This window comes from Hyperolius riggenbachi, chromosome 11 (genome assembly GCF_040937935.1).
Source record: "Hyperolius riggenbachi isolate aHypRig1 chromosome 11, aHypRig1.pri, whole genome shotgun sequence".
In the NCBI taxonomy this organism is placed as follows: domain Eukaryota; kingdom Metazoa; phylum Chordata; class Amphibia; order Anura; family Hyperoliidae; genus Hyperolius; species Hyperolius riggenbachi.
Genome location: NC_090656.1, coordinates 178,329,370 through 178,341,371, shown reverse-complemented (window position 1 = coordinate 178,341,371; position 12,002 = coordinate 178,329,370). Strand labels below are relative to the sequence as shown.

Sequence of the window (12,002 nt, the reverse complement as noted above, 5' to 3'; positions counted from 1 at the left end):
CAGACTTATATAGACGAAAATTTTTCCCCAGATGGCATACGAATCAAAACTCTCACAGCCTTTCCTAAAGACCTTGTCTTTAGTGCAGACTGGTATATTTATCTTGAGGTCTGCACTGCGGGCATGATGGAGAGGATTATAGATAAAAGGAAAACTCTCATTACTGAGTTACAACCCATTATTAATGAATGTAGAGAATTCCTGCTAGCCAATTTAAACAATGAACAGTACTTTCCGCTCATGTCCAATCTCAAGGCCAGAGTCAAGCGTTTTGAATTGGACACCATTGAGTCAAAACTTAAAAAATTAAATAGAGACCGGTTAGCTTACGCTTAGCATCGGGAAAGGGAGCGCAGTCCGCGACCGGTTCCCACCTCCCTGCCCCCGGGCCCAGCCCCCCCACCGCCACCTGTCCCCCTAATGAGCCTTAGCATCCCACCACCACCATAAAGATATCCAACTTTTCCACCTCCACCCTTAGGTCCACCACCAGTCCAAGTCCCAGCACCACCTCCAGCCTCCACTGCACCCCCCCTCCCCACACCTTATATCCCCTTACCCAATACCATCACCAACACCATCCCCAAAAATATCACTTTCACATGTACAGCTCCACCGCCCAATAGTTTCGATATGATCACTGCTCCCAAGACCCAGCGCACCAAAACCACCAATCCCAAAAAATCTGTCACCTCTACCCCCCGTACTGGTGTCGGCAAGAAAATCTCTAAAACACAGACTAGCCTTAAATTCAATTTCATCCCAAACGGACCGCCTGCATCGTTACAAAAAACTGCCACAAATTCAACCCAGTCAGAACAAAAAAATTCCCCAGCATCCAAACCACCAGAGGCCACCCCCAGCTCACCCATCAGGGCATCCCAGATCAGCATCTACAACACAGATCCAGACTCACCAAGCCCGCCAGACAATTCCAGCCTAAAATCACCCACAAACTGATTTCCGTTCCCCTGGCGAGTAGCAATACCACCAGTCCACATACACAAAATACCATAACCAATATTTTCCCCGTGCCCCCTTCCACCAACCCTATATCTGTCAATGATTCAGCTAACAACACCCTAACTTCCTCTTTTTTAGAGCTCCCCTCAGCTTTGTCACAAAACATCCTCACCACCCAACTACCGAGCCCCCGTTCAGAGAAGGTATATCTCCAGCCTCCGAACAAATCAATACGCCAATTACCAGACCTAGAAAAAGAGGAAGTAGAGGAAAAAGGAAAAAGAAGCAAACCCCAATCACACAACACACCCTGACCCCTAAAAATAAATGTATCTACAATTTGTCTGACCATACCCTCAATGCACATGAAACGGCAGTATTGGAGAAAGGTCTTTCCTTCTGTCCTACCAACCAAATCAACACTTTTGAACTCTTTGCCGATCTTAACAGCTATATTCGAAAGCTCACTTTAAAAAGGCATTTTGCAATAAAATCTTTCAAACCCAGCTCTGACCCCGGTCCCCCCTCACTCATAATCACGAACAACGACGCCCTACCCATCTCATTCATTACACAAGCTGAACTAAACACTGAAAAATACATTACCACACAACTGAAAGGTAGATCACGATTCTATCCAGTGGCCTCCAAGGGTCACTTCATTGATACATTCTACTCCATGGTACTCAATGATCTACAAACTTTACACAACAATCCACCTCAACTAAATTCCAACCTCAACCGTAACGAAACCTCTGCTATTAAATCCTTACAAAAAAATCATAATCTAATCATCAAACCAGCCGACAAAGGGGGTGGCATTGTCATACTCAATCGGTCCGACTACTTAGACGAAGCAGCTAGACTCCTCAACAACCCCACACATTACGAAATCTTGACATCAGACCCAACACCTGCGCTTAACCTCACATTGAAAACTTTTATTAATAATGCCTTTTTATCCAACCAACACTTATCTGCACTCATACCCAATTGATGTGTGCTTGGGCTGTATTCTAACAGTAGACAAGGCAAAAGGTTCAGCCCTTGAAAAATAGCACTACACCATATATATACAAATATACAAAAAGTTTATTATATATCAATAGCACTAATATACATGTTAAAAACACTTAAAATATGCAGTTGGCACCATACCAATTGATCATATACAATATATCATATGCAAGTATACCATTAATAAAAACCTCCAATTTGGAATGATATTCTATATATCCAATGACCATCAAGATGTTCAATTTTGAACTATCCTGGGTCTGAACCCGGGTTCAAGTATCAAAGCTGTGAAGTGCCAACAAACCATAAAATAGAGTGAACATATAGAAAAAACTGAGTATAAGACAACCTAATATGTATTAACAGTGAATATGACCCTATAGTATAGGGAAACTGAGTGAGACCAGACGTGATATATAGGTGAACCACATAGAAACATTAGCTGAGATACTTAGCCAGGCCAGCATAGGAAGATGATGGAGGATGGTGCCAAAGAGAGCCCCCGGTGGACTGCCCCACCGGTATCGCGGCCGTCACGCCGCTTTTTCAGAGAGCGGGGGAATCTGCAGCAATAATGGCGCTTAGACGCCGTATATGAATAGTGCGAGCCGGAAGTGAGACTATTCATCGCTCGCACTATTCATATACGGCGTCTAAGCGCCATTATTGCTGCAGATTCCCCCGCTCTCTGAAAAAGCGGCGTGACGGCCGCGATACCGGTGGGGCAGTCCACCGGGGGCTCTCTTTGGCACCATCCTCCATCATCTTCCTATGCTGGCCTGGCTAAGTATCTCAGCTAATGTTTCTATGTGGTTCACCTATATATCACGTCTGGTCTCACTCAGTTTCCCTATACTATAGGGTCATATTCACTGTTAATACATATTAGGTTGTCTTATACTCAGTTTTTTCTATATGTTCACTCTATTTTATGGTTTGTTGGCACTTCACAGCTTTGATACTTGAACCCGGGTTCAGACCCAGGATAGTTCAAAATTGAACATCTTGATGGTCATTGGATATATAGAATATCATTCCAAATTGGAGGTTTTTATTCATGGTATACTTGCATATGATATATTGTATATGATCAATTGGTATGGTGCTATCTGCATATTTTAAGTGTTTTTAACATGTATATTAGTGCTATTGATATATAATAAACTTTTTGTATATTTGTATATATATGGTGTAGTGCTATTTTTCAAGGGCTGAACCTTTTGCCTTGCCTTTTTATCCAACATCATCACCAAAAATGAAAAGAATTTTATAATCAACACCCAACCAAGCACTCCGAACTTTTATTATTTACCCAAAATCCATAAAAGTCTCCATAAACCTCCTGGACGATTATTTCAGGAGTCAACTCAATCACCAGCAATCTCTCCAAATTTCTTGATCAACATTTACAAACACATGTCCAGTCCCTTCCATCATTCCTCAAAGATTCTCAGCAACTCATTTGTTTATTGCAGGATGTCCCCTGGCAGCCTGACTATGTCTGGCTGACATGTGAAATTTCTGCCCTCTACACCAACATCCCCCATCCATTCGGCCTCAGCGCACTGCAATATTTCCTAGCCTCCAATCCCTCCATGCCTACAACACAACAAACTTTTCTGCTACAATGCGCTGAATTTATCCTTCAGAATAATATCTTCACATTCAATGAACAAGTTTACCATCAGATTAGCGGAACGGCGATGGGGAGTTTGTTTGCCCCATCGTACGCTAATCTCACGATGGGTTACCTCGAACAAATTAAACTCTCCCCTGGCAACCAGTTTTTCAACAATATAGTATTTTACAGACGTTACATTGATGACCTTATTTTTATTTGGAAAGGCGACATTTCTACCATCCCACATTTTATTGATTATCTTAATTCCCACCCAGCAGGGTTACAATTTACATACCACCATCACACATCTTCCATAGAATACCTTGACCTTACCCTATACATCGAATCGAATCACATCAAAACAAAAACTTATTTCAAACCGGTCGATGCCAATAATTAAATTCACTTCAAAAGTTTCCATCATCACCCCTGGATTACCAATACACCATACAGTCAGTTCAGGAGAATCTACAGGAATTGCACAGATTCATCACAATATGACATCCAATCCAATATCCTCACCAAAAAATTCACGGAACGCAGATATCCTAAGACCTTGATAAAAAACGCTAAATTTAAAGCCAAACGCCCCAACCCCCCGAGTGCTGATGCAAAACTAACTAACAACACAGGCCCTCCAAGGTTCATCACTCAATACAATGCCCAGCATTCGCACATTCGTGACATTCTAACCAACAGATGGGAGATCCTGATGCAGGATCTCTTCTTAAGACCGCTATTACCCAAAGCACCATCCATCACATATAGGAGAGCTCCCAATCTCCGCAACATTCTTGCACCCAGTAAACTGCGTCCACCCACACAGCCCCTGCCCACTCATTCAGAACCACTCAAAACAGGCTGCTTTCCACGGAACAAGACCCGCTGCACAGCCTGCCAATTCATCAACACTAGTGTATCATTCTCTTCTACCAGTACCAACTGCAATTTCCCTTTGAAAAAACGATTTACTTGCGACTCCAAATATGTCATCTATCTCATCTCCTGTCTGTGCCGGCTCCAGTATGTGGGGAGAACCACCCAAATAGTACGCAGCAGAATCGGACAACATAAAAGAAATATCATTAAACAATTTCTCCTTCACAGTGCGTCACGTCACTTCAGCACCCATCACAACAGCAATCCACTACTATTCAATATTACACTGATTGACTCAGTGGATACAAGAAAACCAAATGCATTTGATCTCCTCAAAAAACACGAAATGTTCTGGATACAGACATTAAGAACCCTATCCCCGGAGGGCCTTAACGAAGTTATAGAAAAAATCCACTAACCATCCCTGTCAAAAGTTTTGCTTTTATCTTGGTCGCTCTCTTTTATCCGCCCCCCCCCCCCCCCCCCCAAAAAAAATACTTTTTTTTTTTTTTTAATATATATCTTATCTTCTATTACTGATGTTTATTATTATCTTCATTATGACTATTATTATCATCCTTCTAATACAATTATAATTATTACAGCTGCAAACATTCGTCTACGATATCAAAACCGTAGACGGGATTATACACTATATATTACCTGGCCTGGACAATTTTTTGCCAATGGCCTCCTCATATTTTGGATATATTACAATTGTTTTTATGTTTTTTATGTGTTCTTCGATTTTATGCTTATATCTTCATGTCATATTCACATTATTTTTTATTATACATTTTTATTATTTTTTTATAATCTTTATTATATTTTTTATATATATATTTTTATTATTATTATTATTATTTTATTAATTTTTTATTAATTCCAGAAGTATACACTATTTTATTTACCAATTGTAAAAAGTCGGGCATTGTTCATGCTTTTATCTTCATTATCTTTCAGCATGTATAATGACATTTGAAGTCTTTTCACTGTACTTGTTCTTTTGAACCACTAGATGGCAGCAAACACACCACTGTGCTCCATGTTCCCTTTCTAAACACTGCCCTGTGCATGCAGAGAAAGCATGCATGTTATGTAAGACCACATGCACACCAATCTACTCCTTACAGCTGGCAGCAGCTGATTGGAGGACTCTCTGTCCCCATGGCCACTGACTCCACCCACTGACAACACCGCCCTGTGCATGCAGAGAAAGCATGCATGTTATGTAAGACCGCATGCACACCAATCTACTCCTTAAAGCTGGCAGCAGCTGATTGGAGGATTCTCTGTCACCATGGCCACTGACTCCACCCACTGACAACACCGCCCTGTGCATGCAGAGAAAGTATGCATGTTATGTAAGACCACATGCACACCAATCTACTCCTTACAGCTGGCAGCAGCTGATTGGAGGACTCTCTGTCACCATGGCCACTGACTCCACCCACCCACACTGGAGCAGCTTCTGGATAGGCCAGAGCTGCCAGCATTAACACATTTGAAGCAGCAAGCGACCTCACAACAGTACAGAGGTGCTCTGCTTGCTATAACTGAATTGCTGGTAAGTCTTTATCTTTATTTTTAACCACTACACATGCCTTTTTTTCTCTCTTGCCAGCTACAACTTATTCCATTCCCTACCTGCTACTGAAATATAACTAAAGCGGTCAATTTGATACCAACCTAATCTGATTTACTAACTACCTTTTACCACTGTTATCTAGTCCATTCCCCTATACACATTATGTAGTTTACACCGACCCATTCCTTGCAATCACCCCCCTACTATAACATATCACTAAACACTATGTTTGAAATACTATTCTTATTACACTAAATAATAATCCATTTGTATCTTTTTATGGCAAGATTTATAGCTATGCCTCTGTCTTTTGTTTACAGTTGTTTATCCCCTGCTTATTGCCTGAAGAAGTGGGCTGTGCCCGCGAAACGCGTTGCATCTTTGGGGTATTTTCAATAAATGTGTATATCTATATATTTACAGTCCTTGGTGTCTGCTTTAACGGAGGCGAGTCCACCACTTCCTCCCAGCAATTTTTTTAAACATTTTATGTACTTTTATCCTTATGGCGCCTCTGTTCACCTACCAATATACTTAACATGGTTACGTTAACATGCAAGGTGAATTATGATAAAATGCACTGTACACCGCCATTGTAAGAACTAGATTAACAACTGAATTAGCTGATAAAACCTGTTGGATGCAGGGCAATAGAAAACCCACATGCAGCAAGTTTTTACTTTTAACAACTTGCAAATGAACCAGGCTGATGGAATTTCAAATCCTTTAAATGAAATATAAACCCCAAAAGTCCTTTAAGGGCTTGTTCATACCTAGGACGTTTTTTTTTTTTAAACGCCCTGAAATCGCTAGTGTAATGAATCCCTATAGTTCATATCAGCTTCCGCTTTCCACTCAGCAAAGTGTTGCATGTACCATTTTCGGGGCGATTTTGCTACAATGGAAGGTATATCCGGCGGAAGAGTTCACTTCCTGACATCATGGAATCGCTCTGCAAAAGCGATTACAAAATCGTAGCGCGCAGTGGAGAGCCGGGAGGGGGGAAAAAACGTACCAAAAAAATCGAAATTCGCTGGCGTCAGTAATTTCAATTTTAGATGTGAACAAAGCCTAAAGGTGGCCATACATGGTACAATTTTTCATTTTTTTCGATTAGATAATTTAGTTTGATTATTCCGTTATATATAAAGATCGAATATAAAGACTTTCCAGCATGTCCGATCTGATTTTTATTGAAAAAAGGGATAATCGTTCAAATTTCTTGATCGAAAACATTTTTTTTCAACTTTCATTCAATTATTTACATCGAATAAACGGGATAATAAAACATTTTTATTGTACCTTGTATGGCCACCATAAGTCTCATAAGTGAACACATGCATCGGTGTCGAATGATAATGGACATTGGGCTCTTGTGTAACAATGGGCAGAGGGGGAATGTAATTGTAAACATTTTTTATCTGTTTTACATTTTGATAATAGTCTTCAGCAGCAAAAAAGCCACAAAAGTCACATTCCCTTCAGCCAGGGGCAAGTCATAACACTGTGAAGGTGCATGCACACGTTCAACTCCTGCTGGGATTTGGGACTCGATCACTGCACAGTCACATCGCTAGCCTGCAGGATAACAATGCCTTCTATTTTAATGTGGGGGGTGAGACCTGTACCAGCATCTGATCCTGCTGCTGTTAGCTGTTGAACGGTTCCCACAAACCAGATGAACAACACACAGGCACAGAGTCTAACTCCTTTCTCTTATCGGCGGTTCTGGAGGTGTGTTTAGCTTCTAAGGGTACAATGGTTAATTTGCATATATTCAGCAGTGTTGCTCTGGGAGACATCTCAAGCTCACTCCAACCTGAATTATCGCAAATTATTTCTGTTTTAGGAAAGCAAACTTTTGTTTTTCTCTTATCTGTGACAGAAGGATAAGGCGTGCACATTTGTTGGACTGCCCTTGGACAACTTTTGTTAAAAAAAGAACTTCTCTATGCAAGCCTAAAAAACTAGTATATTTTAGGACGTCTGTCAAAGTAAAATAAATAGTAAATATATAAAAAAAAATAGCAAAAAAAAAGGGGGTATATTCACAGAAGTAAAAGGAAGTGCACAACAATTTTACCATTATTTACAGTAATAAATAACCTAGGTGAGTACATGACGTCTCGGCTCCAGACTGAATTGCTCTCCCTGCTGCCGCTAAACTCAGAGGGGCCGTTAAATACTATTCCCCCTATGAGTTGTCGCAACTCAGAGGGAGATGTAATTCGTGGTACTGCAGCCGCCAGAGCCGCTGAATAATCGATATGTGGGGTGCGCAGCATAGCATTGGTGCAATGAGGGTGCCCAGCTTCGGCGCACGATGCTCGGCGCCAAGCGCTGAAATAACCTGATTCGACCTAGGTAACTTACATATTGCTAGGCTAACAAACGCTATGCTACTTGTGCAGTGCACATTACCTAGATGGCATGGGTCACACTAATTGCTCAATGCACACTACCTTGTCACTGTCATTAACTGTAAAATTGCCATGTGGTCCCTGCACTCAGGAACTTTAACCACTTTGGTAGCAGCAGCCTCTGCCCCCTTAAGGATCAGAGGCTGCTGGTACGCTAAAACGCCGCATAACAACGAATCGCCGCAATAATCCATCGCTCCCGTCGGTCACGCCGCTCTGAACCCGCCACAGGCTGCTCTCTCTGCCGTCTCTATGACGGCAGAGCGCTGTGCGCCGGTCAGGAGCCGCTTTCATTGGCTCCTGACCCTGTCACTCAATGTAAGTCAATGGGATTGGCTTACAGTAATGACAGGGCCAGAAGCCAAGGAAAACGGCTCCTGCCCGGCTCACAGTGCTCTGCCGTCATAGAGGCGGCAGGGCAGCACATTGCGGTGGGTACAGAGCGGCGGGGGCGCACGGTGAATGGGACATAGAGTTTACGTCCAGTCAGAACCGCAGCGCCACCCGCCCGACGTAGATTTTAACTTCGGCGGTCCAAAATTGGTTACTGTACTTTTGTGCATATGATATGCCTCAATGTTCCATTCTGTATTCAAGCCCGTATTTATGTTGTTTTTTTTATAGAACTACCATATTACCTGTGTAAGTAACATGGAAATGGGCATTGGATGGCAAGAGCTGGCAAGTATGCTTGAACTTGTTTAAAAAATGCAGTACGCCCAGTGATGGAAATTATTAGGGCAATCACTCCTATTCATTTCTCTTAATCTTTTGTGGGAATCCACCTAATTTTCAGTAACAAGATTATTCTTTTGCTAGAAAACAGATTTGTCCTATACAAGAAATGAAGACAGCACTTCAGAACTCCAAATCAATCTACATTATTCATCCTTTATGTTTTCCATCACATTTAAAGGGAGATAAATTGTGCTGTCTTAGGTTTTTAAACATTGACATCTGTACAATCATTAAAATCATTATGTGTTTGGGGAAGATGCATTTATGCAATTCACTGTATTTAATCTATTGAAATAGTACTGGGATTACTGCTTGAGAAGGAACTCAAAGCAAATTGTGTTTGTGTTACATAATAGAGCTCTCTGAACACTTCTGCAGTATTAGTGCCATCAAGTAACACTTAAAGGATAACTGCATTTTAAAATCTTATTTTGCAGCAGGCTTTAAAGAAATCCTGGAGTGTGGGGAATGTGGAAAGTGTCATTGCTGACTTCCTTAAAAAACGCAAAACAAAAATGATGTTAATTAGCTAAAACAGGAAAACTCCTTCCTGCAGTTGTGCTGCCAAACTGTTCTGAGCCTTCAAGGCATGAACAAAACCCATGAACGTGTCTTCTAGTATCTGGCACCAAGACTATAGCAGTAGATCCTTTAATTGCTTTCAAATCAGGGAATCATGTTGCCATGAAGGAATGTGCTTGTTCTGCAGCAATCTTTTGGTAGTGTCACCTACTTACTTCAGTCAACATCATTTCCATTGCGACTCCGGGAGCAAGTCCGAACAACTGGCTCCTTCCTCCACTAGCAGCGGCTCCCCCAGAGGCCGTACATGCCTACAGAAGCGCATGGCCAGGCGCTCCCATAGGTGGGCATGCGCATCTTATGCACTCCGGCACTGGAGAGCAAGATAAAATTAAGGGGACAGAGTGACCAATGGGTCACTTGCTTGTTGTAGCGCCAGGGGCAACTAAAAGGTGTAAGTTGGGCCTGATTAACCCAACCTTTTTTTATTGTGTGGATTTAGAGAGGAACTCCAGTAAAAATGATGTAATAAAAAAGTGCTTTTTTTACAACAATTATGTATAAATGATTTTGTCAGTGTTTGCCCAATCTTTCCTCTCCCTGATACAAATTCTGACATTTATCATATGGTGACATTTTTACTGCTGCCAGGTGATGTCAGTGGAAGGAGAAGCTGCTTGTTTTTTGGCAGTTGGAAACAGCTGTAAACAGCATTTATTTCCCACACTGCAACAAGGCTCTCACTCACAGTGTGATGTCAGGACCTTTGACCTGACATCACACTGTGGGAGAGGTTTCACCACAATAACAGCCATACAGAGCCCCCTGATGATCTGTTCAAGAAAAGTAATACATTATTCGTGGAAAAGGCGGTATCAGCTACTGATTGGGATGAAGTTCAATTCTTGATTACAGTTTCTCTTTAACAAGGAACTTATCCAATGACAGTTGCATTTGCCTCCTTTTGAGGATTACATGGAAATGTGACTTTGCACAGTCTCTTCACTAAGATTAAATACAATCCTGCAGTGACAAAAGGAGAAGAACTAACGGCCCAGTTGTGCTGACGTGACGCAAGTATATATTTTTTTGCTTGTATATAAAGATGTTGCTTGTATACTTAGTTAACATTTCACAAACATTTTTGCTTGTTTAGCAAAGCCCTCTTAAACCAAGTTACTCTCAATCCAAGTTTTTACAAAAATGGAACCACTGAATGTAAATCCCCAGGAGACACCCTTAATTAGGGAGATTAGCTATACAATGTGGAGGAAGTGCCCCAATTTGGACATATTATATATGGGATAATAATAAAGAACAGTCTTACCTCAATACGGAGGGTTAAGATGGTGCACTCCGGATCCATGCTGCAATTCTCAGAGACAGCATTATATTGACCTAAAGAAGCGGGTAAATCCTGAGAAACGTGTCATTTTGTGTTGGTGTCTAATAAACATTTTCTTAAACCTCCATATTGAGGTAAGACTGTTCTTTAACTTCTTTAGCGGTATGCCTGACACTGTGTCGGGCATACTGCTCTGTGGCCCCAGGAGTACCCCATAAATAAATGTGCCTAATAGCTGTAAATCCTCTAGCTAGCACTAGGCTAGCTAGTAAGAGCCTCCGGCACCCCTAGATCCACGCCGATCCCCCACGATCCCCCCGTTTATACGTTACCCCCCCCCCCTGGATCCAGCAATCGTGCAGCCTCCCGGGAAACAGCTCCCTCTATGGGGAGGATCGGGTTTGCGCATGACGTCATCTGCGATCCTCCCAATAGTGAAGACCAGAGCTGTCTGGGGAGGCTGCGCCGATCACTGGATCCAGGCTGGGTAATGTATAAACGGGGGAGCGGCGGCGATCGGGGGGTTCTGGAGACTTCTTCTAGCTAGCCTAGTGCTAGCTAGAGGATTTATAGCCATTTAGCACAAATATAAAAAAAATCGGAAAAAAATAACAAAACCTCCTGAGCGGTGTAACGCTCAGGAGGTTAATATTATCCTATATATAATCTGTCCAAATTGGGACGCCTCCTCCCACCTTGTATACTTTTATGAGATAACATCAACCTTTACCCTTATCACACCGTCACTTCCTTTGACTTCTCCTGGTTGCCAGGCAATCCAACATTTCAGACATGGAGTTGGTTGCAGGAAAGAAAAAGTACAGTATACAAAAATGACTAATTTCATTAATTAGATCATCTGTGTCCCAAAACCCCATCAACACAAAGAAAGCCATTTAAAATTAAGAT

General features: G+C 41.8%; 1 long non-coding RNA gene across 1 annotated transcript in view; it reads left to right on the top strand.

Moving 5' to 3' along the window:
- Positions 1-9,413, top strand: part of LOC137538182 (uncharacterized) — a 42,245-nt gene extending 32,832 nt beyond the window's left edge. Inside the window, exon 4 of the long non-coding RNA XR_011024704.1 lies at positions 9,113-9,413. This is a non-coding gene — a long non-coding RNA (uncharacterized lncRNA). The remainder of the gene's footprint in view (positions 1-9,112) is intronic.
- Positions 9,414-12,002: the final 2,589 nt, after the last annotated feature.